Genomic DNA, 25142 nt, shown 5'->3' with positions numbered 1-25142 from the left:
GTGTGTGTGTGTGTGTGAACAGAAGGGGGACATGGATACTGTACAATCCATTATAACGTAAGGAACTACTAAAATATATGGCTTTATTTATTTATATATTTTTGACACGGGAAACTTTGACCTCTTTGCCTGTGGTACTTGGGAATTTTAGATAAACCCCTTTGAGGTCACACTCATCAGTTCCGGCTTTGCGTGACAAAAAGCACTCTCTAGCTTCTGGTGCGCTACTGTGCTGTTTTCCTTCAGGACTGTAAGTCCTGTAAGTTAATTTGGCATTTGAAAGCACCACTAGAATTTTTCCTTTTTGAAAATCCTCTGGATGGGTTTCAGAGGAGTAAGCAGAGATCACGGGCAGTGTGATGTTCATTTTAGGATGCTAAAGAAAATTATGCTGAGAGCAAGCGTGCTTCCACTGGATTATTCTTCAATGCTTTATTACCATTTTTTACCCAGTTTTTTTTTCTCCTCTTGGGGATCTAATATTTCAGTTTAAGGAGGAATAAAGATTTCTTCTTATACTGGAAAAATGTGCCAGCTGTAGGGTTTTTACCTACATTTCTTAATAATATGTACATTTTGGTGGGGAGGGGCGGGGAACAATATAAGAAGAGGAAGAAACTTGTATACTATAAAATAATAATATGATTTTATTGTTTGCTGTTGAACAGGCCTTTGCCGTTCCATTTCTATGAGGAAATCCATTGAATGAAATAAAGTTTTGTTATAATTTTGAAATGATTGTAAGCACTAACTGTGACCTACTTCTGGCAAAAGGATTAAGACAGTATTAGTTACTCAGTGCTTCCACCAAACTCTATAGTCCCAGTTTATAAATATGAATTTGACCATTTGATCACAGATGATGTTTGAAATGAATGTATCTTGATTCAGGGAAGAGAGTACCTAAATTATTCTCACCATCAGTATGCTTTAGATTTGCAAGAAGTACAGTGCCAAGTATCATGTTGTCAGTCCTTTGAGATTTTTTAGTAAAGAGTTTTCCTCGTTTATAGTAGATTGTATTCAAGTGATATCAAGCACAGGCTGCTTAACGTATTTGTGCATTGAGCTGTAGTGAAGTTCAATAAATGATTCTATTTCCATCAAAGTTTAGGGAGTAATGTACTAGAATAGTAGCCATCTACTAATGATGGTTCTGAGGTTTGGAATTTGTAACTGATTTTTAGGAGCTATGGCATAAGTGTAATAATAGGTAGACATATTTAGAGTGATCACCTTTTATAAAAGTTAGTTCTGTCTTTCATGTCTAGGAAAATATAGCAGTGAATGTTTGCTTTTTGTATGTTTTGTCTCCAAGCAGAGGAAACTGACAGTTTTATGTTTTAAGTGCCGAAAGTTGTTCTTGGCTAAGCAGTCCCTGAGTTAATCACTGGATGTTAACTTGAATTTTTGTCTTTGAAAAGTTTTTGAATTTTAAAGTGAAATATGCTTCCATTATTTCCAAATTGACATCCTGCGTTCTGGATTGGTTTTTAGAGAAATGTTTTCCAAATTCTCTTGGATTGCTTGAAGTCCATTGATTTTGAAATATTTAGTTTTGTTTTTTTAAGCCTTTCAAAAAGGGGAGGAAAAACTTCATCTTTTTAAGATTTTCTTATTACAGAATCCTCCTATTTACCATTAAATGCAAATTAATTTTGCAATTATTTTGTCTACTGCTTTTTTCCTTTTGTGTTCTTTTCAGAAACTCATTTTGATGCATCAGAAATAGAACAGTGATTTCAGCTCTGCCACCACACCTTTCTGACCTTTCTGGGATGAGATATTGTGGTCATTGCTAAGGAGTCACTACAGAGAAATCTTGTCTTATTCATCTGCACACTTTCGTTTTTACTTCAAAAAAGAGTAGTATTTGAAAATCATATATTTATTCTAATTGCAAATATTATGAATGTTGTAAAATAACATGACATTTAGTTTTTTCTCATTTGCGCCTTAGGCAACTTGTATCTAAAAATTTGTTTGAAGGGATAAGAAAAAGTATTTTAACTAGCTTTGAAGTTAATTTACGATAGTCTTGTGGAATTCTCCAAAATTAATTTGAAAATATGAAATACTGTCAGCGCACAGGGTTAGTATTAACTTTGTATATGTAGTGGCAACTTTAACCTGACGTATTTTAATGTAAATGATGTTTTAGTACAAAGAAGATTTTCTCTGGTTTTGCCTGTATTTTATTTTATTTTATGTTTTGCAAGCTGTTTGCTTAAAATGATTGGCATCCTTAAATTATGGTTATGTGTAAAACAAATAAGGCTGCTACTATAAAGAAGCAACAGCTCTGCACATTTATCTTAAAGACTATTTTAAAATATTTTCGTTTGGAACGAATGCATCAGGCCCCAAAGAAATAGATAGTATCCCTAACACATCGCCCACACTATTCTCTCGAAGTGGAATTAACTCTGAGAGAGCGCATCGCATTATTTCCACTCCTAGTGGAGTGCATTTCATAGTATTTTGGTGTCTCTGCTGGTAGAAATGTAGACATTTCAACCAACCACCTCCTACTTTGGCTCCTGTGATATCAGGTGAACATTTGGCCAAAACTTTTGGTCCAGTCCAGTGTAATCAAAACCATGTTGTGGAATTAGGCTAATGTGATGATTTCAAGTCATGTTTAATGTGTTTCTTTGAAAAAATAATTTTTAAAAATTTACCTATTTGGGATATAATTGGAAGAGCTGGAACAGTGTGTTTAGATTTAATTCAAAGCCCCTAAATACTGGTGTAAAGCATTAAAACAGGGCAGCCCGGGTGGCTCAGCGGTTTAGCACCGCCTTCAGCCCAGGGCCTGATCCTAGAGACCCGGGATCGAGTCCCATGTCAGGCTCCCTGCATGGAACCTGCTTCTCCTTCTGCCTGTGTCTCTGCCTCTCTCTCTCTCTCTGTCTCTCATGAATAAATGAATAAAATCTTAAAAAAAAATAAAGCATTAAAACGTTCTATAGATCACTTCTTTTCCTAATCTAGGGGAAAGTGGGGTTTATTTGAGTAAACACGTTTGTAGAAATAATTGGTTCCCTTTTATTTTGACAAAACATGATCATGTAAAAATATGAGCAGATTTTCTTTTTTTTTTGTGAGCAGATTTTCTGAGCCCAATAATATGTGAACTTTACTTCTTTAGGTTCCGTCAATAAAACCATGTACAAAAGAAAATGAACAGAAGAATACATTTAATCAACTATCTGAGGTCACGTGTAGAGTGAACTGCGTACCCTGCAAGAGAATTCTCTTAGTTCTGTGCTTGTATTCTAAAACCTGGCCCCCATCTCCTTTGCTCATGGGCACATATCATCAGGTGTGTGAGAGTGTGCAGTGTTCTGTTTCCCACAGACGGGTGGAAATGTGGATTTAGGCTTGAGAGCCTTCTAACAGTTTTCTGTTGAGGAAAAGTGGAAGCTGGCTAATGAAACACTTCTTAATGACTGAACTTCCCCTGAATGATCCCTCTAAAATCTACAACTCAAGTTTAAATTTTGTTTCTTCGTTTTTCTTTCATTCAGGTATAAGTCAGAGTGATCATAGGATCATATTTTCTTTCAAGTGATAGAAATTAAGGACATAAACTGTTATCCATTCTAGCAGAAGCATCTTACTTTACAAAGGAGAGGATTGAGGATGAAGTAGAGTGAATTTCTCATGATCGCACAGCTACTGAGCAAAAGACTGAGCTTAGAACCTGTGTCTGGTCACCATCTCCATTTATACATACAACACTAGACATCGGTTTGAGGTTTGTTGAGGAAGTCGGCCTTGTACTTGAAACTCACTACTCTTCGTTTTTCCTTTTGTAGATGGATTTGAGAATAGAATTAGAATATCCTTTATTCATATGCAGTGGGGAATCAGTCATGTAATAAATCAGTTGGTACATTCACATTATTTCTTTATCAATACCTTATGAAGACATGGAAATCAGATGTGTAATCCAGAAGTTATCCTGAAAGTTAAAAAGTTACTGCAGAAAATTTAGGCTTAATGCTCTTTTGGACCCCTGAACAATACAAGCCTCTTTAGATTTGTGTATATAAAATTCAGTTGGTAAAGAATTGGTTGTAAAATGGTCACTAATAAGGAGTGAGTTTGTGTTATTCTTCTCCCTGTAGTTTAGTAGTTTAAAATACCTCCCAACATTTATCTGTTTTGAGGCCAACTTTAAAAATAAAAACAGTCCATTTGAATTAAGGATTTTTTATCTTCCAAGAAACTGGATTTTTCTTTATTCATAACAGCCATAAGCCCCTTGGCAGGTTGAGAACTATAGACAGCATCTGTGAGATTAGGCCTGAAATGTGCAATTAGTTATTAAAACGTGGTTGAGAAACCATTCGTGGCATTTTAATAAACTCCTCAGCATTTAGGAAAACAAATTAACAAAGGAATAATAAGGAACTTCATTTATTTTAAATGCTGTTATTAATTTTGTCTTTTGAATGATAAATTTCAGCTTAAATGTAGTAAAAATGATATATTTTAAAATATAAATGTAATGCCTTTATTTTTCTTTTAAAATTTCTTTGAAGTTACATTTTTATCCATGACCCTGCCGTACAATATGAATGCAATTAACAGTTCTTCATTGGTTATTGTTAAGCTAATTTTAATCATTTACTCCGTCGCATTGGAAAAACAGGAAAAATTCTTTGTCATCTTATACATATGAGGTATATTTTACACAAATTTCTTGTTTCTTTTATCTTTTATTTCTAATAGTTATGTAATCTAGAGGTTGGTGCAACTCCCCTCATCAGTGAGATTTTATGATTTATAACCTCTGGTGGCACTCTCTTTTCCATTTCTGTTTTAAAGAATTTTGGTGAGTGCCTTGCAGAAAAATATTGGACCTAAGACATTTTCCCAAACTGTTTTAGAAGATGGTTCCTGGAGGGCCCTTGGAAAGCAGGAAGGAGGTGTGTCAGGCCCTGGAAATGGCGGATTTGGTCCAGGGTCTGCCCTTCAGCCCGTTTTGTATCGAGTTGCCAGGAGAAGATACCTGTTGGACTGCCTTTTATTTGTCTGAGTTTGTGTCTTAGCCAGAGGGCAGGCTTGTCTTTTTTTTTTTTTTTTTTTAATCTTGTTGTTTTGTTTAACTAATATTTCTTTCAGATGAAAACCCTTCATAAATGACTGCTCTGGATAGTATTACTTTAAAATAAGAAAGTTTGCCAGTGGAAAAATGATCACATTCAGTCAGAAATAATTACATCAGAGAATAATTGAATAATCTTTAATATTAAAAAGCAGTCCTTCTAGAATGGGTTGAGGAGCCATCTTAATGAGTATGGTGACCATCCCACATAAAACCTCCTTCTTGGTCTAGTGAGCATACCATACATAGAAAGGCTGAAAACTTCCATTATTTTAACATTATTATCTAGGATTTTTGCCCTCATCTTCCTCTGGCAGTTGATTATGTCGTTTTTATTTTATTTTATTTTTTTAAAAGATTTTATTTATTCATAGAGAGAGAGAGAGAGAGAGAGAGAGAGAGAGAGAAAGAGATTGGTAGAGACACAGGCAGAGGGAGAAGCAGGCATCATACAGAGAGCCCGACGTGGGACTCGATCCAGGGTCTCCAGGATCACACCCTGGGCTGCAGGCGGTGCTAAACCGCTGCGCCACCGGGGCTGCCCTATGTCGTTTATTTTTTATGTAGTTGATTTTTTTTTTTTAACTCTACTGTTATTAGAGTTGAACACCCAATGTTTACCTGATGAAACCATAGGAAACACTATTAATGCTTATCTCGCCCTGGTTTTTCTTAGTGTTATTTTGGGGTTTGTTTTTCTACTGATCCTTTCCCTATATTCCAAGTATCTCTTTTTCTCCATTGACTTTAAGAGATTGGAACCTTACCATGTACTCTTGGCATTGCAGATCAAAATAAATTTTAAGTGGCTCTTACTCTGGGCTTTGTTTATCAGAAAGTACTTTTTTTGTTGGCTTTTAAAACAGGTCACGTCCAGATAAGGTTTAAATAAGATGAGTTTTTGTATTTTGTTTTCCTTTCCACTTATCAAAGGATTTGCTTTCCTGATAAATCAGTATACATTTAATTTTTTTTTTTTTTTTTTACCCCTTCGGACCCACAACTTGGCTAATATATTCATCCACATTTAGTAAACCCCTTCTCAAACATTCCTTAAACTGTTTTATACTTGTTCTCCCAGCACGTATTTCTAAACAAAGACTATCCTGGATGTTTTATAGAAGGTAGCTACATGGCATTTATTTTCTGCTCATTTGGATTCTAATCCAATTACAGTTCATGGAGCATTCTTAGAATCTAGGAAGAGTCTAGTTGCAATTCAATAGCTAATATATAGCTTCTGAAGCTTGGAGATAGGTTATGGTTTAAGCACTGGACTGATTTTAGGTAACAGTGCACAGATAATGAATATAGCTCCCTTAAAAGTTTAGAAAAATACAAGGTAAAACAAAACAAAAGGCTACTCTCTATTTCCAGATGGATTCCATCTTGTACTTGGCATGGCACAAAGTCAAAATGTTGCACTTTGAGATTTATTAATTAGAATGTTTCTAAGCCAGATATGGAATCTGTTCTCCTTTTTCAGATAAAAGATAAACCTACTCAGCTATAAAAATAACTTTAGAGTGGGAAAAATGTTGAAGTCTCGAATCTGCGTTTTCTTTTCATATATACCTCCATTTCTCAACAAAGTGAAATCTACCAGGTTCCTCCTTTTGTTGACACTGTGGTATTGCGGACACCAGTGGCCTTGTGGCCCCCCAGCACTATGACTATGACAGCCCATCTGACTGCGTCTCCTAAGTGAATTGGATGCTGCCAACCATTCTCTTGAGTATCTCTCCTGGCTTGGCTTCCAGGGGCCAGGGCATCCCTACCACACTTGTTTTAATCCTTCTTTGACTTTTAATATCTGCACTTTTTCTTAGTATTCTTTGTTTTTAACTTTTGATCTGAATGAAGTAACTCTGGAGGCTTCACCTCCAGACCTAACTTGGCTTCTGAGTTCTAATATCAGTCGTCTCCTTGTTTATAAGTCTGTTTATCATCATTAGCCTGGCATTCGGGACTCTACGCTTTGTTTTGTTTTGTTTTTTAAATATTTTATTTATTTATTTATTTATTTATTTATTTATTTATTTATTTATTTATGAAAGACACACACACAGAGAGAGAGGTAGAAACACAGGCAGAGGGAGAAGCAGGCTTCCCCCGGGGAGCCTGATGTGGGGCAAGATCCCAGGACCCCGGGATCATGACCTGAGCCAAAGGCGACACTCAACCACTGAGCCACAGGTGCCCCACAGGACTCTAAGCTTTGTTCCCAGTTTACCAATTCTGTCTCTGCTATACCATGTGTTCTCTCCTCAGAGTAATACTTAGTCCTGGAATATTCCCAAACCAGCCTTCATTCATGTTCTTACCTCTATGAGATGCTTTTCATCCAACCTTAACTGTAGGAATTTTACCTACTCCTCGGATGTTGACTTCTCTTATTCTTCCTGAAGCCTTCAGATTTATAGTCATTTAGATTTACACATCTCTGCCCCGTGCTCCCATTTGTTTGTGGCTTTGGCCCATACCGGAATCTACTTGGAATTGGAAGGCTGAGGAGAGTAAGAGGATACCCAATTTATTTCTGTCCTCTTGACAAAGCCTTAGATGCAGTGGTTTCTCAAAAGTGTTGCGTTAAATTGGCACATGGGGAAAGGACACTTTGGCCAGAAGAGCATGAGACTTTTAGGTATTGACAAAATTGTGAAATTGGGTTGTTAAGTTTCGGGGATGTAAAGGATTATCTGATGTTATATAATTAATAGCCCTAATGAAGGGCTTGAAGTTTGCCCTAATGTATTGTTCCTAAGGTATACTACTGCTGGTTACAACTTAACATGACGTGTTTTGCAGCGTACTTTCAAATTCTGTCTTGTAGTGATTAACATCATTGAACCAGGTGTGACAGTGCTGGTAAAACTGAGGTAAAGGAAGGCCCAGACACATTCGTGAGTTACAGAAAAACAAAAACCCGTAATTACCTTGTGCTTTACTGATAACTGTTTGAGACACTACAAAATAATCAAAGGTACAAAGTGATAGATGATGTGCCCTTAATACATGAAGGTTAACAATGTTCGGTCCCGTGGTCATGAGCCAGAGACGTGTAGTTTTAACTTCCACAGGTTGAATGTTTGTCGGTCCAGATACTGCGTCCTGACGTTTGAGGAGAGTGGCTTACTTATTGGCTTCACGGTGCAAGTTACCTGTAAGGGGTCCAGTGTTTGGATGCTAACGGAGCAAGGAAGATTTAGACCTTGCGAAGATCTAGCACAGATACTGGTGAATAGGGTTGGTCAGGAGCTGAGTGGAAGCTCAGTAATGCTGCTTCGGGATGGCCACATTTATGGCAGTGAACGATATTGAACCTCCTCTTGCTCCTTTAAATTTCCATGTCTCCTTGAGGGATGGCCAGTAAAGTGATCACTGAGTAAGAGCTACTGAGACATTTCTCATGTTGAAACAAGAATGCCTGAGACTTCTTTGATTGTTTGGTTTTTACTAATTACTTTTAATTTCATTTTAAAAACCAAGGAACAATTTTGAAGTTTTTTTTTTTTTTTACAGTTTTTTTTTTTTTAAGACCGTATTCTTGGCCTTCTCTCTGTAATGTTTTTTTTTTTCTTTTTTAAACTACAAATCTTTCTTTTATCTCAGAATTGGGAAGTCCCTTTGATTTAATATATGAATCTGTTAAGCGCCTAAATATTATTTTAAACAGCTCTGGAAAATTATGAAGGCTTGCTGTTATTGTGCATTCCCAAATCTGTAGGGGCATGGAACGGTGAAGGAGAAATCAAGGAGAGGATCTATTTAATGAATTTCTTTACTTCTAGGACAGCTAGTTACTTGGAGGGCTCTCATTTATCTGTTTCTTTCTTAATAACAAAACATTCCATAGCTTCCTAGAAACCTTAGCTAATTGCATATTTCAGACATACTTTTCTGATGTCACCTTACGTCTATCAGCAAGTTAAAAAATCCTTTGAAGGGGATTGTTGGGTTTTTAAAAGTAATAGCTGCCTGAAATTTACAAACTATTTAAGTGATAGTAGAAGGAGTTTCATGGAAGAGTACATTCTAGTTAATAAGTAGGAATTTTTAAATGCTCTGTACTTTTCCACAACTGAAGGAGTGCATACTTTTGGTTGAAAGTGAGTAGGCGAAATGTAGTCCTCCTGCTTTTCTGGTAGTCTTGGTGGCTTAGAAATCTCTTGATTGTAGTTTCATAATTCCTGACATGACTATCTAGCTCTCATGTCTGCTAATGCAGAAATAGGAAGGAAATGTATGTTTTGGCTCCATTAAAATGTTCCTTATCAGACTGTATGTAGGAGGAGTGGTCACTGAAGATGCCTCTATTTGCCAGCTGGACGGCGTGTGCACCGCGCTAGTTTCCTGTCTGCTAAAGCTGTGTGGTGCCCTTTAATGATGGGAAGGAGCACATTATTAAATGTGTTGGCCCGTCGTCCGTGGCAGTGTTTTCACTTGTGAAAATCAGGGAGCAGAGGGCATGCAAACTTTGCCCAAAGGCTGGATAGAGTTTGCATAGAAATGAGCTACGTGTGGCAACAACTGATTTGGTGGATGCCTCGCTAGCACTGATCACTAAAAAGAAGTGAGAGCGACCAAAGGCCATAGGTGAGCTCGGTTTACAGGGGAAAAGCTCCTTCCCCCAGAGGTTAGTCTTTACTTAGGGGCCACCTTCAAATGATGGTAATGGTTCACATTTGTGGAGCACCGTGCCAAGTGTCTTGTCTCCACCTGAGGTAGGAACTGCTGTCATCTATGATTCTCAGGGAATTCGCCTACGCTGGGACAGGTAGCTAGAGCAGAATCAGGATTTGAACCCAGGCAGTCTGGCTGGAGAGCTAAGGCTCGGTAAGCGCATCTACTTCACTTCTCCTTTGCTGTGAGCAGGGTTTTCAGTTGCTGTGGAATCCAGGGGTTTCAAAGACTAGGTGACTTTCATATGAGTGCTGTCTCAGTCCATTTTCTTCTTAAACCCTAATCTACCTTTGTTCATTTTCAGAGAAATAAAGCCATCGTCTTTATATGTGACATTTTAAAATCCGGTTTTAGTAGTAACTCACGTTCAACTTGTGTTCTTTCCATAGAGGTAGCTGCAATCTTGTGTTAAAAAAAAAAAAAAATCTGTATGAGTCTAAGTAACTGTCTTCTTGGCTCCATTACAGTAAAAAGGCTGTGGACAGCAAACTCTTGTAGGGTGAAGTTGTTGAATGACATGGGGATGTGGTACTGTCCTGTTAATCCTCAGGGCTTTGTGTTTCTTAAATTATTTGCACTCCTGGACAACTGCCCCTGCTCCAAATGGGGTCTTAGCGTGGCATTCTTACTTGGCTTCTGTGTGTTAACAAAAACATTAAAAGGAAAGGTCGGTTTGGGTTAGGCATACAGACAAACAAACAAACCCTTGATCATCCTTTAGATTGTCTCTGTTGGATTAATTTTAAAAAGTAATTTATATTTTATGAATGAGCTTTAAAGGTCCAGTGTGTTTTGGTGGTTAGTATAGTCTCATAAGCAAAAGCCAAGAGTGAAACTGCCCCCCCCCTTTATTTTCTTTTATTTTAAGGAGAAATAATAAAAAAAAAAATCAGGACCACAGATCAGTAGCAGCAGTAGGATTCCCTTTAACTGCTTCTCAAGAAGCTCCAGCCCCCGTGAGTTGGCTGCGTCTTGGAAGGAGGCTGCTCGCTGGCTGCTGCCCGTGGCCTCCGGAGCTGCGGCGACAGGAGCTTTGTGTGTGTCGGTGGCGAGCGCGGACCCCGCGCGGACCCCCCGCCTGCAGCAGCCGCCGCGCGCTCCGCTCCGCTCCGCTCCGCGCCGGGCCAGGGGTGGGGGTGCTGCCGCGGGCCGCCCCGAGGGGGCTGGTGCGCGCTCGGCCCGCGCGTCCCTGCGGGAGGCTGGTGCGCGCCGGGCCCCAAGCGCCCCCCCACGCGCGCCCCCCGCCGGCCTGGACCCCGCACCCGCCGGCCCGCCGCGCGCCCCCCTGCGCCCCCCTGGCGCCCCCCATGCGCCCCCGCCGGCCCGGATCCCGCACCCGCCGGCCCGCCGCGCGCCCCCCTGCGCCCCCCCTGTGCCCCCGCCGGCCCGGACCCCGCAGCCGCCGGCCCGCCGCGCGCCCCCCTGCGCCCCCCCCGTGTCCCCCCTGCGCCCCCGCCGGCCCGGACCCCGCACCCGCCGGCCCGCCGCGCGCGCGTCCGCGCTCCGCCTCTGCGCCCGCGGCTCCCGCCTCCGCACCCCGCGCTCCCCACCCCGCCCCGCGGTCTCCAGGGACGCTCCCTCGCTCTGCGCTCTGCTCTCGGCCCTTCCCTGGCTTCCTCGGGCCGTGCCCCCCTTTGCTTTGACCTTCTCCGGGCGTCCCTCGTGCGCAGCCTCCTCCTCCCCCATCCACCTTAACTGTCCACCTGCGCTCCGTGGGCAACTCGCAGACGCTCGCCCGTAGAGATCACCAGGTTCTGGTTTTGCGTGAACCCCGCGACTGTCGTGAGATTAGCTTTCAGATCCGACCCGTCCGTTCTCATGCACAGTCTCCCAGGAGCTGCTTCAGCCAGGTACGGCCAGGTACGGCTGACGTTCGGAAGCATATTGACTTAGCCAGACATTCTTGAGTCCACGGAGGGATCCAGTCTCCGGCATTCTCCGTCAGAAAGCCCCGAAGACAATAAACATAAAGTCACATGCGCTAAGTCACCATGTAGGTTACCATTTAGTACTTTTTATGAGCACATGAAGCTTCTCTGCAGTGGCTGAGGCTTCTACTTTTTGGACTTTGTATTTTTTGCAAGGAACACATTTTGAAACGGCTGCCCTGCGTGGATCCCCATCAGGTTTTATCCCTCTCTGCATTATCAAGCTTATTTTTAAAATTAGTTCTTTTTTTTAAGGCCATGCTTTTTACACCCTTGGTATTAATGTCATTTTCTGGAAACCCATATTATTAAGGGCCTAGGATGAAATATCAGTGTTTTTAGTAGCGCTGCTCTTCAATTCCTTACCGCAAGAAGTTTTTAACAAAAGGCTTGAACTTTATTGGCTCATATAATGTATACCCTGTTGCTTCATTTTTGCCTCCAAGATTCTAGTGTGACTGATGTAAAGAAAATAGATTAATATATACCTGGATCTAAGGGGGGGCATTTTAATTTTAAGGGGACATGGTTTTTATATTGATGCCTTGGTTGATTTTAAATTCCCTCCACCCCAAAATGGAAATATAGCTCCTTCTTTTTTACTTGTAACAGATTAGCTTTTAGTATTGCTTTCCATAGGGAAATGTGCTTGTTAAGTTGACATCATAAGTTGATTTCATAAGACAGCATAAAACTGGAGCTGTTGTGTTGGAAAAAAAATGCCCTTAAATATAAGAAATGATTTAATAAAGAAGATCTTTTTCAAGTAACATGTTGAAAAGAAAATGATCATCTTATGATTAAAAACATCAGCAACACTAAACCAATTATTAGTAAGTACTGTTCTGTCCTCAAATTTTTAAGTGCGTAATTACGCCGTGGAATCAAAAGTACTGAAGTCACACCATCAGGAGCTTCGTTGTAACATACAAATGGTAAAGACTGAGTCCACCATACATTTTTCTTATTGTTGGAGCAGCCATGTCTAGAGTTTAGGAGACACTTTAGTAGTTAGAAATGTACATCATGATATTTTTGAACCTTTTTGGTTTTGTTTTGTTTTGTTTTCCTCTTATTTGAGCATTCTGGCCTCTTTCCAAGCGTATTTGTTCTCCGGATATGTACAGTACAGTGCAGATTAAAATATAGAAGTTTCAACCACCCCATGCCTTCTGGGACATGTGATTGTCTGGAATAGGCTTATGTCCAGCTGTGTTTAGAAGCTCACTAGGTTGCAGCTATGTTTTCTTATCTGTGGTGTGGCTTACTTGGAATAAAATCAGAATGAGAGTAAATCTAATTCTCTAACTTCTCTAGGTTACAGTTTTCCCATCTATAGGCTCTGAGCAGTACTACCTGAGAACAGATTGTGGGGGGTTAAATCAATTAAATAATATATGTAAAACAGGTTTGGTGATTGCCAAAAGGCTGTGTGAATATTTATTACTATAATAATAATTATAACTATTGTTCTGGTTCTAATCTTTCAACTTTTCATGTATCGTTAACTATGGGAGTATCCATTAGACTGTTCAAATTGGTGTTTCTAAGGTTTTATTTTATCTTTTAATTTAAAACTTATATTTAGGATATATACGGAGTAGAATTCTAGCTATTAGCTGTTGTAGGGAAGAGTGGCACCAATTGTTCCAGAAAACTACTTGGCGTCGTTCCTTTGGAGGATTACACACACACACACACACACACACACACACACACACACACACGTATATATATTTTTTCATTCATTCTTATGTCTGGATTTCTTTTGTAAGAACTTTGGTGTGTAAGTCTATTCTGAATTGTAAAAGTTCTTAAATGTTTTCGAGGTATTTTTTTGCATTGTCTGTGGCATTTTGTGGGTCACTGGTGACCTATGCCATCGTTTTTTTTTTCTTTTTAAATGTTTGTGTGCTGGTACTTAATTTTAATACATGACTTTTTAAATACTTTTTGAAAGCCAGAGATTTCCTCTCATAGCTCGCTTTTTTGGTATTAATTTCATGACATTTCTTCCTCTTCTTTTTTAAAATGAATGAGTCTTACCAAATTCTCCTCCAGGATTAATCACTGGCTTCTTTGTCAGTAGGTTGTGGTAACTTTGTCAGACTTCATCACTTAATCCTTCCTAAGGCGTAGTCTCTCACAGATAATATTTTGTGATTCTTTCTGGATATTTCAGAATTTATCTTTGTTTTCGTATATGGGATATGTGCCACATGATTACAAACACTTGGTGAATAAAAATGATTTGTTACTACTGAGGTCACCCAGTTTTCTGCAGGAGGATAGTAAATAGTCACATGATTTCATAACCATGGTAGGTAGTAACGCCATGGGGTGCAGTGATTCTGAGGAATCCTTTGCAACCGTATGTCCTAAGTTTTCAAGCTAAGAGTGTGTGTGTGTGTGTGTGTGTGTTCTCTTTTTTTTTTGTTCCTTTTCGAAAAGTAAGCATGCTTTTAACATCAGAGATAAGAATTCTATTTATCTACAAAACATGTCTATTAAAGAAATAATATGATTAAAAATTAATAAAGGTGTTTTTTTTTTTTTTTTTTAGGAGGAGGAGGTCAAAGTATTTTCTTAACAGTGACACATGAAATGTCATTCATTTTCTTTCTAGGGGAAATTACATTGAACCATTGGAATTGTTTTTTATTTGATAGAAAAGAAGGCCCTACTGAGAGCACTAATCCTAAATTTTTGCTGGCAATTGTGCTATCAAATTATACTTGGAATAAATAATTCACAAGTTCTGTATAAGGGAGCTTGCAGGGTATATTGATGAAATGTCTAGAATTTCTCTGTTAGATAAGTTTTCAAATAATGGAGGAAGTTCTGGAAATTATGTAAGAATTTTCAAAGTGAGATTGTCAGAGGATTTGAGTGATACCAACTCTCTGCAATCTCTTTACCATTTAGACTGTTCCCTATTTATTTTGTATTCTGCAGTTGAGTCAATAGGCTCATATCTGTATTTGTAATTATATTTATATTTTATTTGTGATTATTATATATGTGTGTAGTATTTGGTAATAAGTATACATGCATACTTTAAAAATGCTCATTCTTTGGACTTTGGAAATTAAGGAAGTTGAATATGAAGCTTTTCATTTCCACATCACAGTTGTGTTTCAATACAGAGCTTCAGTAACTGGAAGCCATTTCTATATTCTGGTAATTTGATAACCCACTTTGAAATGTATTTGTTGAGCTCATTGTAATTCCATGTGTCTCTAATGAAAGGCATGTGAAGGTATGGGTTGAAAGAATTAACCGAGGTTAGTCCTTACAGAAACCCTGCTTGCCCCTTTTGGGCAATCTTTAACCTGGCACCCACTCGTGTGCTTGCTAAGATGGAGTTTTCCAGAATTTAAATGATGTCATATTTGAAAGCGATGCCAAGAAACAATGTGGCAGTTTCTAAATTTTGTGAAGCTAAAATCCCTGGTTACAAGAAAGAGTACATGTCACAGATGAGTAGTTAGTAATGACTTCAGTTTAGCAGGAAAAGACCAATTCCCATATGCTGATTCTAGTCTCATAACAAAGAATGTTATAGAAAGATTGCACAGTATTTAACAAGCTGTGAGTTAATGTGACAGTGTCAGTGGATCTAGTTCCAGAAGGATAATCACTTTACCATATTTCTTCAAAAATATTTTAAGTTATACAGAAAACGCACTACAAATGAATCCAGACTGTTCCCACTGCACTCCACCCCCCTCAGTTAGGCAGTAATACTGAGTTTAGTTGAACAATTAAAATTCTTGAGATTGCCTGATCCTGAGGACCTGGATAAATAAATAAGTCTGACTGTCAGACTGAACCTCAGAGGTTTATGTCCTGTATACTGGCAGGTGGGTATAAATGTGAATGTCATCCTTGAGTATTTGAGACTTAGTTTTCAGGACATCTGTTTACCTCTCACTGAGAACCACTCCCACTCTGAACATGGACTACGTTCTTCAACATTTGTGGGCACCTTAAAAGTCAAGAAAATGAAGTCAGGTTGTATTGCTTTCAGCTCTATGGAGCATGTACTGTGGGCCATCCTAGGGTATGATGGATTTGTTATCCATGAATCTTTTCCGAGGCCTTTCCCAGCGACTTGATCCTTAGGCACATTCACATTGGTACTACGATTTCTGTGCCACTGTGAATGGTAACAAACTGGTTGATTTAACTTTTAATCATAGGCTTGACTGTGTTCCTTTAAAGCTTAGAGCTCATGCTCTTCATGTGGCTGTTGCAAAGACTCTTAAAGAAGGCAGGGGTGGGGAGCGGAGGGGGGCGGTTCTTATTTCCTTTCGTGCAGTAGGGTAAAAACGCATATTCTCCATCATGGAAGAAGATAGCTTTTTTTCAATTCTGAGAATATTGTTTTATCATTCCACTAATGAGACTGTCTCTCTTTTTCCAATGAACATAAGTAGTTGGGTATTAGGACGGGGAGGTACATAAAATTAGCAATCCATCATGAAGAAATTTCTACAAAATGCCTTTTATTTTTTTTCTTGGAAAGCAGTTATGAAGTTGATAAGTCAATGAGATGCAAATAAGATTATATTTAAATCCGATTTTTCAATTTTTCCATTGTTTAAGATATTCTCTGGTAACAGACTATGGAATTAAGGAGTTCTGGTACTGTAAATGTGTATGCTACTGTTGTTGGGTATTGGCTTGCTTTGAGAAGTTAAGAGCTCCTCTTTTGTTAAAAAAAACAATACTTTTGTAGCCCGTGCTTACCTCATGAGGCAACAGGTTCCACTGCCACTAATTGATTTACCCTGTACTGTAGTGTACAAACTTTGATTTCAAGCAAAAAGCTTAATGGATTATTTAAAAAGTGAAAACGAGAAATTAAGTGGAATTCACTTTTCCCTTTTCTTTCTATCTAAAAATGTTTGGCTGCATTCTATTTTTAAATTCTATAATGACCATGAATTTATTTCAAGAAGTACCTCTTTCTTCCCAGTAGATACTGGCAACCTGATGTCATTATTCATTCAGCATAGATGACGTGCCCACCCTGCATGTTCCCCACTAGGAGCTTATAGTCCGGTAGCAGAAGAGTGGGGAGTGTGCCAATAATTTCAGCCTACTGCCTTTTATGGCCTCTTCCAGTTTATATGGTCTTATGCATTTAATTTTGGCTTCTCATTTCCTTTTAAAAATAACTGTGAAGTAGATGAGTTATATAATTTATTATAGGAATTAGGACAATATAGATAAATTCGGAGAAGATCAAACCCTGGCGAGAACCACTCGATTTTGGTTTAGACGCTTCCGTAATCCTTTGAGTGTGTGTCTAACTGTGTGTGTATAAGTGCGAGCATTTCTCTTTTTATTCTCTCATCCAACCTTGAAAAGGAGGCACTGTTGCCAGGAGTTGATTTTGGAAGTACAAGGAGATCTCTGCCCACAACTTTTTGCAAGGCCTGTTACTTCAAAGTTGAGAACAGTGGCAGATATTTTGGCTAAAACTGCGGTGCTGGCTGGTGCCTAAGGTACCTTCATGGCCTTAACATAAATTCTCAGCTCAGCTGTTCTCCTTTTGCTCCTGTCTGGGCTGCAGAATCTTAGACTGATTGTTTGAATGGGCACGAAGAGGGCTAATCTCTGCCTCCAAGCGGCCTGATTTTGGAGTGTTCCTACTTTAAAAACAAATTTCCATCTGGATGTCGAGCAACTGGGAGACTTGAGTAGTTACCAGGAAGTAGTGCTGGAAGTGAAATCTTAGCTGAGCCCTTAGTCCTTAAAGCTGAGGCCTGCCAGGTCTTCCTCTGTGTATAGACCTGGCTTGAAATAAAGAGGTGCGTTATTTTGAGGTCTTCCTGGCTTTTTTAACTCTGACTTGCATGGATCAGAGTGGACTAGTTTTGGAGTTTTGTGGAGCTTTTGACCAAGTTCTGAGTGAGCTCCCCAAAGGGACTAGAAAGATCTGGAATCATTTTGAAAAACTTGCTTTTAAGTTACTTTGGAAAACTTCATAAAATGCTTCAGGTCTAAGAACTTATGAGTTTAAAATGGTTTCTTTCTTTTCCAAAGATTTTTGAGAGACAGAAAGAGAGCTTGAGCAGAGAGAGGGAGAAGCAGACTCCCTGCTGGGCAGGGAGCCCCATGCGGGACTTGATCCCAGGATCCTAACCTGAGCGAAGGCAGCTGCTCCACAGAGTAAGCCCCCCAGGTGCCCTGGAGTTAAAATGGTTTCAGAATAAGCAGGGCTAAGGTAAAAATGCTAAGTACTGACAGGCAATTCGGAAACAAATGGGTGTCAAGTCGCTTAGTTAGTTGATTAACTATTCTTGTCTTTTCAATAAGCTTCACTCAGCTTATTCACTAAATTTCAGTAACTTCAATAACGTTCACCCAACAAACATTTACTAAGCAGCATGGATTTATTTATAGCTACTGTACTTGGTTATGAGAATATCAGTACAAATGACCATGATGAAAACACTGTCCATGTAGGAATATGAATATTGAAGCAGATAAGTAAAATATTATTAGTCATAACTCCAACTTGAACTATAGAAAAATACAGTGACACATACATGCCTAAATAATCCAGTATCATTAATGTGTCACAAAGTATTTATTTAAGAGATTTTATTTGTTTTATTTATTATTCAAGAGAGAGAGAACAAGCGCGAACAGGGGAGGGGCAGGGGGAGAAGCAGACCCCCCCCTCCCCACCCCGCTGCTGAGCAGGGAGCCTGACCTGGGACTTCATCCCAGGACTGTGGGATCATGACCTGAGCTGAGGGAAGACACTTAACTGACTGAGCCACCCAGGCTCCCCGATGTGTCACAAATGTATATCAGCAACCTATCCTTTCATGTGATTCCGTAACATATCTTTGATTTTTTTTTAAAGATTTTATTTATTTATTCATGGGAGACACAGAGAGAGAGGCAGAGACACAAGCAGAGAGAGAAGCAGGCTCTCTGCGGGGAACCCGATGTGGGACTCGATCCTGGATCTCCAGGATCATGCCCTGAGCCAAAGGCAGGCGCTCAACCTCTGAGCCACCGGGCGTCCCCGTATCTTTGATTTTTTAAAAAAATTCTTTGATGATCAGAATTGAAACATTTGATTTTTTTGAAATATATAATACCTGTTCATTTCTTTTTACCTTTCTTCAGTGTATGCTTCACACCACTTCTAGTCCAGTTTTCCTGATACCTTTTATTTAGAAAATCCATGTGGGTTCCTCTTTTCCATAAGTACTCTGGCCTTGTCCACTGGGATTCTAGATTCTATCTTACTAACCTTTGCAACCACATATTTTAGTAACCCAGATTCTTCTCTGTCCCTTGACATATGTTTATACTGGAGAGAAACCCTTTGTTTCCCTTACTCCTCTTTCCTGCAGTGCTTTCTCGTCCCCAGAGCTGTGCCATTCTTATTTCTCCCCCAGGCTTTTATCTCCTCTCCTCTGCCTTAAATATTTGTACTCTTAGTGACCAAATTACATTATTGTATTATGAGGGAAAGAAATAGTGGACATAATAACAATACTCATAAAAATAATAGCAGATATTAGGACTTATTATTTGTCTTCAAGGGACTTCATTGTTTGCCTTGCCGATTTTGGTGCAAAGTCCTATTATATCCTGTATTATTACTGAGGTCTTTACTGTAAGCCCCATTTCTTTGCCAGAAGGAGCTAGTTTCTTCAATAATTTTCTCTTTAAATTTTTTCTCCTTTTGATATTTGGCCACATTGTTATAAACATACTAGGTGCTCAATAAATACATACCAAATGAATGAATGCATTGACTAGAAATTTTGATATGAAATGCCCTTGCCTATAGGCAGGATGTATATATGATGCTTGATGTTGCTTTGGTACTTTATTTTCCAACTTGTTGAACAAGAGTGCTTTTTTAAACCATTAGTATCCTATACTCATGATGTAGTAAATAGAAACTTTACTGAGAATTAAATGTGTCAACTTTTACCTGATAGCCAGACTATTTATTAAGCTTTGGGAAGAGGTCAGTTTTAAACAAAGTATATATATGCACATATCTATTAATATATTAACCTGTAAATGAACATCAGTTAATTCAGAATATAATCCTTATATTTCCAGGATTATAGGTAATTGCTTATGATAAGAAACTATAGTACAGGGAGGCCCGGGTGGCTCAGCAGTTGAGCGTCTGCCTTTGGCTCAGGGTGTAATCCTGGAGTCTCGGTATTGAGTCCCACATTGGGCTCCCCATAGGGAGCCTGCTTCTCTCTCTGCCTGTGTCTCTGCCTCTCTCTCTGTGTGTCTCTCATGAATAAATAAAATCTTTAAGAAAAAAACCCAGATAATTGTTTAGATATTAAATTATTTTTTATTTTAATAAGGCTTATCCCATTACATAACTATGTAGAAATTTTACCCATAATCCAGTAGTTTGTATGAAATTTGTATAGAGAGTTTATGTAAAATTTTGTGAGCATATATGATGAATGAATTGTGTAGTGTTTTCAGGAAAATAATGCATCTTCCACAGAATTTATGCTTTAATTCCTTGTTTCAGACAGTTGATGATTTTAACCAAACACCACTGAAATTGCTAACACCACTGAACGTGTTTCAGTTCTGTTAGGAAGCCACATTGTCTCTTGAGAGAAAATGAGCTCTTCCGCTTGCAGAATCACTGAATTACACAGTTCTCCCCCTTCATCTGGCCAGCTTCTGCTGCCTTTCAGTTTATAGTCATTTTTCACCCAGAACACTTTCTTACACCAAATCTAAATCAGCCTCTGTGTTGTGTTTTTCTTTTCTTGGGCTAGACTGTAAACTCACTGAAGGAGGGCTTTGTGGCTACCTTCTTCATAGGTGTATCCTCAGCACTTCGCTCGAGGCCCACAAAATATGTATAAATGTGAATTGTAGTGGTCCTCTGTTGTCTGTGGTTTTGCTTTCCATGGTTCGTTACCTGTGGCAACTGCGATCTAGAAGTAGATGATCCTCCTCTGACATAGTGTCAGGAGGTCAGTGGTAGCTTAATGCCACCTCAATAAGCCTTTGACATTCTGCTCACTTCTTATCATGTAGGCATCTTTATCACATTGTCACAAGAAGGGTGAGTACAGTACAGTAAGGTATTTTGAGACAGTGACCACATTCATGGAACTTTTATTACAGCATATTGTTACAATTGTTCTATTTTATTATTATCATTAATGTCTTATGCCTAATTTATAAATGAACTCTATCATAAGTATAGATAGGTCAACAGACAGATCTATTTAGGAAAAAAAAACATAGTATATAAAGGTTTAAGGCACCCAGTGGGGGTCTTGGAACATATCCCCCGAGGATAAGAGGGTCTACTGTAATTTATTCTTGATTGTGAGTGTCTGGTATCATAGCATTTGATCAGTTTTATAATAGGTATTCAGAAAAATAGAATTCAGTGCTAAATTCTGAGGGGTACCGATGCCAACAGATACAATTGACTTTGATTTCTGAAAAAAAATCCTGATAGCAGCTTGTTTCGGTAATCATTTGCCATTTTTTTCATGAGGATGAAGTGAAGGGTGCACAGGAGGATAAACTATGGGACGTGTCGACATCAGTAACTTTATCCCAAGTTACTGAATCAAACAGTGAAGTGGTTCTTTTTCAAGTAGTATTCTTGGTCATCAGAAAATATTCTCGAATAGTGCTATCGTTTAACTTGTTAGCATGATGCAGAGTATTTCTTGCAGTTTTTTTCACTGCGTACACTGGACTGTGGACATTACCCTCCAGAGTCTGCCTAGAATTTTAGCTCATTTGGACCATATGGATGTTTTGTGAAGGAGGATTCCATTTTTATTTCCATAAGTCAAAGTAGCATATTTTGGCACCTAAAGCATTCCCCCTCGACCCTCAGAATATGGTAAGCACTTAATAGGCTACAATTTTCTTAGAGACTTCTGTAATGTCTCACTCTTTTTTTTAGAAGATTTTATTTTTTATTTATTCATGAGAGACACAGAGAGAGGCAGAGACATAGACAGAAGGAGAAGCAGGCTTCCTGTGGGGAGCCCAGTGGGGAACTCGATCCCAGGACCCTGGGATCAGGACCTGAGCCAAAGGCAGATGCTCAACTGCTGAGCCACTCAGGTGTCCCTATAGTGTCTCACTCTTAGTGTAATTTGCTCTATTTCAACACCATAGTGGGGCTTTCTTAATGTTATAACAAAATTAGAGGTACCGTATGTTACTTTTTCATGAGGTCATTTTAGTGATAGTAATTTATTTTCTGAATAGCACCCTGCTTTGTGGTCTAAATAAACAAGGCATCATTTGGAGGTATGAAGATGGTAGTGATATTACCAGGTACCAATTTTGTTTGTTTACGTGAACTCTGCACTAATAATAATCTGGCCTTGAAATAACTAAGTAAAACTGTTATTATGAAATGTTGTGAAACAAAAAGTTCAAAAGAATAATGGAAGCAGTTAATTTTAAATAATACCACACAGGGTCCCTGATTTCTGGGCATTGTGCTGTTCCTTTCACCAACACCTTTTCCCATCCATGCCTATACTTGTTCACCGAAGTCAGCAGTTAAATGTATAGAGAGCCTGGGTGCTCTGACGTCCAGAACACATACAGCATCAGTAGATGTGGGGCCAGCCAACCAGTTCTTACTCTGTTTACACCAAAGGTTCCTGAGCTTGTTCAGGTGACCGTGTTCTTGGACTTTGTGGTTCTCTTTGAGGAGGGGACTCTGTGAAATAGTGTTAAATTATTCTATCCAACAAACGGACAATTTCTGTAGGATAAAATTGTATTTTATGTCTGCTCGTACCTACAAAACAAACACTAAATGAAATAGTTTTAAGAGATATTATTTTCACGTGTCTCTGTTGACGTTTGTGTGCTGCTTGTTCGTTCATTTTTAGAAGCCATGTGATAGTAGAAGCCAAAGTCTTAAAATATTAACCAGGTAGAAAGTTTAAAAGTTTATGTAAGGTGAGAAAACCATCCTTACTTGATTTGTGAGGTGGAGTACTTTGTTACACATTTTGAGAACAGCTACCATAGATGAAAGTAGAATCAGCCACACTTCATTTAAACACAGCATTTAATCAGCCTTATACAATTACTCAGAATTTAGGAAAAAGCCATGGTGTGGTTTTATGGGCTGTTTTTCATCTCTTCCATTCAGTCTTCTAAGGTAAGCAGGTTACCTTAACTCCTTTTCAGTTTTAAACGTTTTCTCATTTGTAAAATAAAGCTAATCAATTCCTTGCAGGCTTTCAGTGAGGAGGAAAGAGGGAATTATGTGAGCCAAAAAGCAAATGGCTTGTATGTACGTAACAGGTGCTCAGTGAGTTCTCTCCTCCCTTTGCTTAAATTGTAGTCCACGTGATACAGTGAATCGTCATGATACAGTTAATAACTACAGATTTGCGTCCTTGCCTTTTGTCCTTTTCTACCACTACCCCCACCACCAGAATCAGTGACGAGCTCTCCTCTCTCCCACCTTCTTCCTTTCTGGAGTGGCTGTTGCTTGCTGCTCTTGTCTTTGCCTCTGATCTCTTTCTGAACCTTTTACCCTTTTAGATTTCTCGTGTCCAGAACTTACATTCTTCCCATTACTCTTTTATTCTTCTACCACCTTGTTGCCTCTCTCAGTACATCTGGCTCTATGTGCCCTGCAGCCTGGCCTGAGTAACCAAGGACAGCCTTCCGCGCTATTGAATTGCTTTTGCCCATCAGGCTAGAAGAGCTGAGAGATTTCTTCTCAATATATTACTGCGTAGTCCCTGCCGAGCACCTGCTGTTCCGCTGAAAAATCACACACACATGCATACCTGCACTCACGTTTTAGCCGGAAGGTGCCCAATTGTAAGTCTATAGTTCAGTGAATTATTACAAAATACATGCTCCGTGTAACTCTCACCCATGTCAAGAAATAGAAATTGCAAGCCCCCTTTGTTAGTACCCTTGTGCCCCTTCCTGGTCTCTGGTCTCTCCCTTCCCCCAGGAATTAATTACTCTTCTGACTGATCCTGACTCTTTAGATTGGCTTTTTCCTTGTTTTTGAACTTTACATGAATTAAAGTATAGTGCCCTGTGCATCAACAGAATCCATGCTCTTGTGTCTGACGTCTTACACTCAACATCATGTATGTGAAATTCATGTTGTTGTGTGTGATTTATTATTTATTTTTATTACAGTATAAGGTTCTTTTTTTTTTAAGATGTTATTTATTCATGAGACACAAAGAGAGAGAGAGAAAGAGAGAGAGAGAGAGAGAGAGAGAGAGAGAGAGAGAGAGGCAGAGACACAGGCAGAAGGAGAAGCAGGCTCCATGCAGGGAGCCCGACGTGGGACCCGATCCTGGGTCTCCAGGATCACTCCCTGGGCCGAAGGCGGTGCTAAACTACCCTGAGCCACCTGGGCTGCCCAGTATAAGGTTCTGTTGTATGACCATGCATCCCATTATATAGTCATATACAACAAGTTTAATCTATTCTGTTGAAGTACATTTGGGTTGTTTCCAGTTTTGACAGTTCAAATGATGATGTTGTGAGCATTCTTGGGAATTGAACTTTTATTTTTATTTTTTTAAGGGGGCTCCATGCATGGAGCCCAGCTCAGGGCCTGAACTCACGACCTTGAGATATTACTCCTGAGCTGAGATCAAGAGTCAGATGCTTAACCTAAGACTGAGCCACCCAAATGTCCCCCTGAATTGAACTTTTAAATTGAACCTCTGGTTTTATGTCAGATGCTTTAAGTTGCCAGGAGTCCGATCCAAATGTTTGAGACTTTTTTGTATTCTTTTATGTCCTAGTCTATTCCTTTAAAAGACAAACTTTTATTTATTTTTTATGTATTATACTATTAGTACAGAATATTTTGAATCTGGAAATGTTAGAGAATGCATGATGAAAAATTTTATAAATCACATTTGTGTCTATAAATGCATGTAATTATAGTAAATACAGGTTTTCCCCAGTATCTGAAAGTGGATGATTTCTAAGAAAAATTTTGTAAGCTGAAATGGTATATTTTCAAAGTTTGCATTATGCTACTTCACTTTTAGAAAAGACCTGTACTATTACAGTAATAGCTTTTTTTTTTTTTTTGTGAAAGCCAAAACTCTTCTGATTTTTTTTTTTTTTTTTTTTTGGTTAGAAAAAAAATACTAATGTAGATCCTTCTTAAAAACAAAGTGGTGCAATGCAAACTTTTGGAAAGCAGAGGATACCTGTGTTATAATATAGTTAATAAATGTACTAAATACCATGCGACATTTATGTACAGAACATAAATAATCATGAATGCTTATAAAGTTATAAAAGTTCATTTTACTGATTACAGAAGCGTCATTATGGAATTATTACTACATAAAGTTTGTGTGTGTGTTTGTGCATGTGTGTTTTTTAGTGAACTTTTT

At 38.9% G+C, this 25142-nt stretch overlaps 1 protein-coding gene across 14 annotated transcripts in view; it reads left to right on the top strand.

The window, feature by feature from the left end:
* The window catches only part of TRPS1 (transcriptional repressor GATA binding 1), a 261462-nt gene that overhangs the window by 11670 nt on the left and 224650 nt on the right, over positions 1-25142 (top strand). The window contains exon 1 of one of the 14 annotated variants that reach the window (XM_055313985.1): positions 9695-9712. The exons of 12 other annotated variants lie outside the window; for them this stretch is intronic. The gene's annotated coding sequence lies outside the window, so the exon portion shown is untranslated. Of the gene's footprint in view, positions 1-9694; positions 9713-23554; positions 23584-25142 lie in introns of those variants that run through there. One more of the 14 variants, XM_055313979.1, reaches the window with a different exon arrangement.

Source organism: Nyctereutes procyonoides, unplaced genomic scaffold (genome assembly GCF_905146905.1).
Source record: "Nyctereutes procyonoides isolate TBG_1078 unplaced genomic scaffold, NYPRO_anot_genome, whole genome shotgun sequence".
Classification (NCBI taxonomy): Eukaryota; Metazoa; Chordata; class Mammalia; order Carnivora; family Canidae; genus Nyctereutes; species Nyctereutes procyonoides.
The sequence above is the reverse complement of the archived record's forward strand: the minus strand, read 5'-3'. Positions and strand labels throughout refer to the sequence as shown.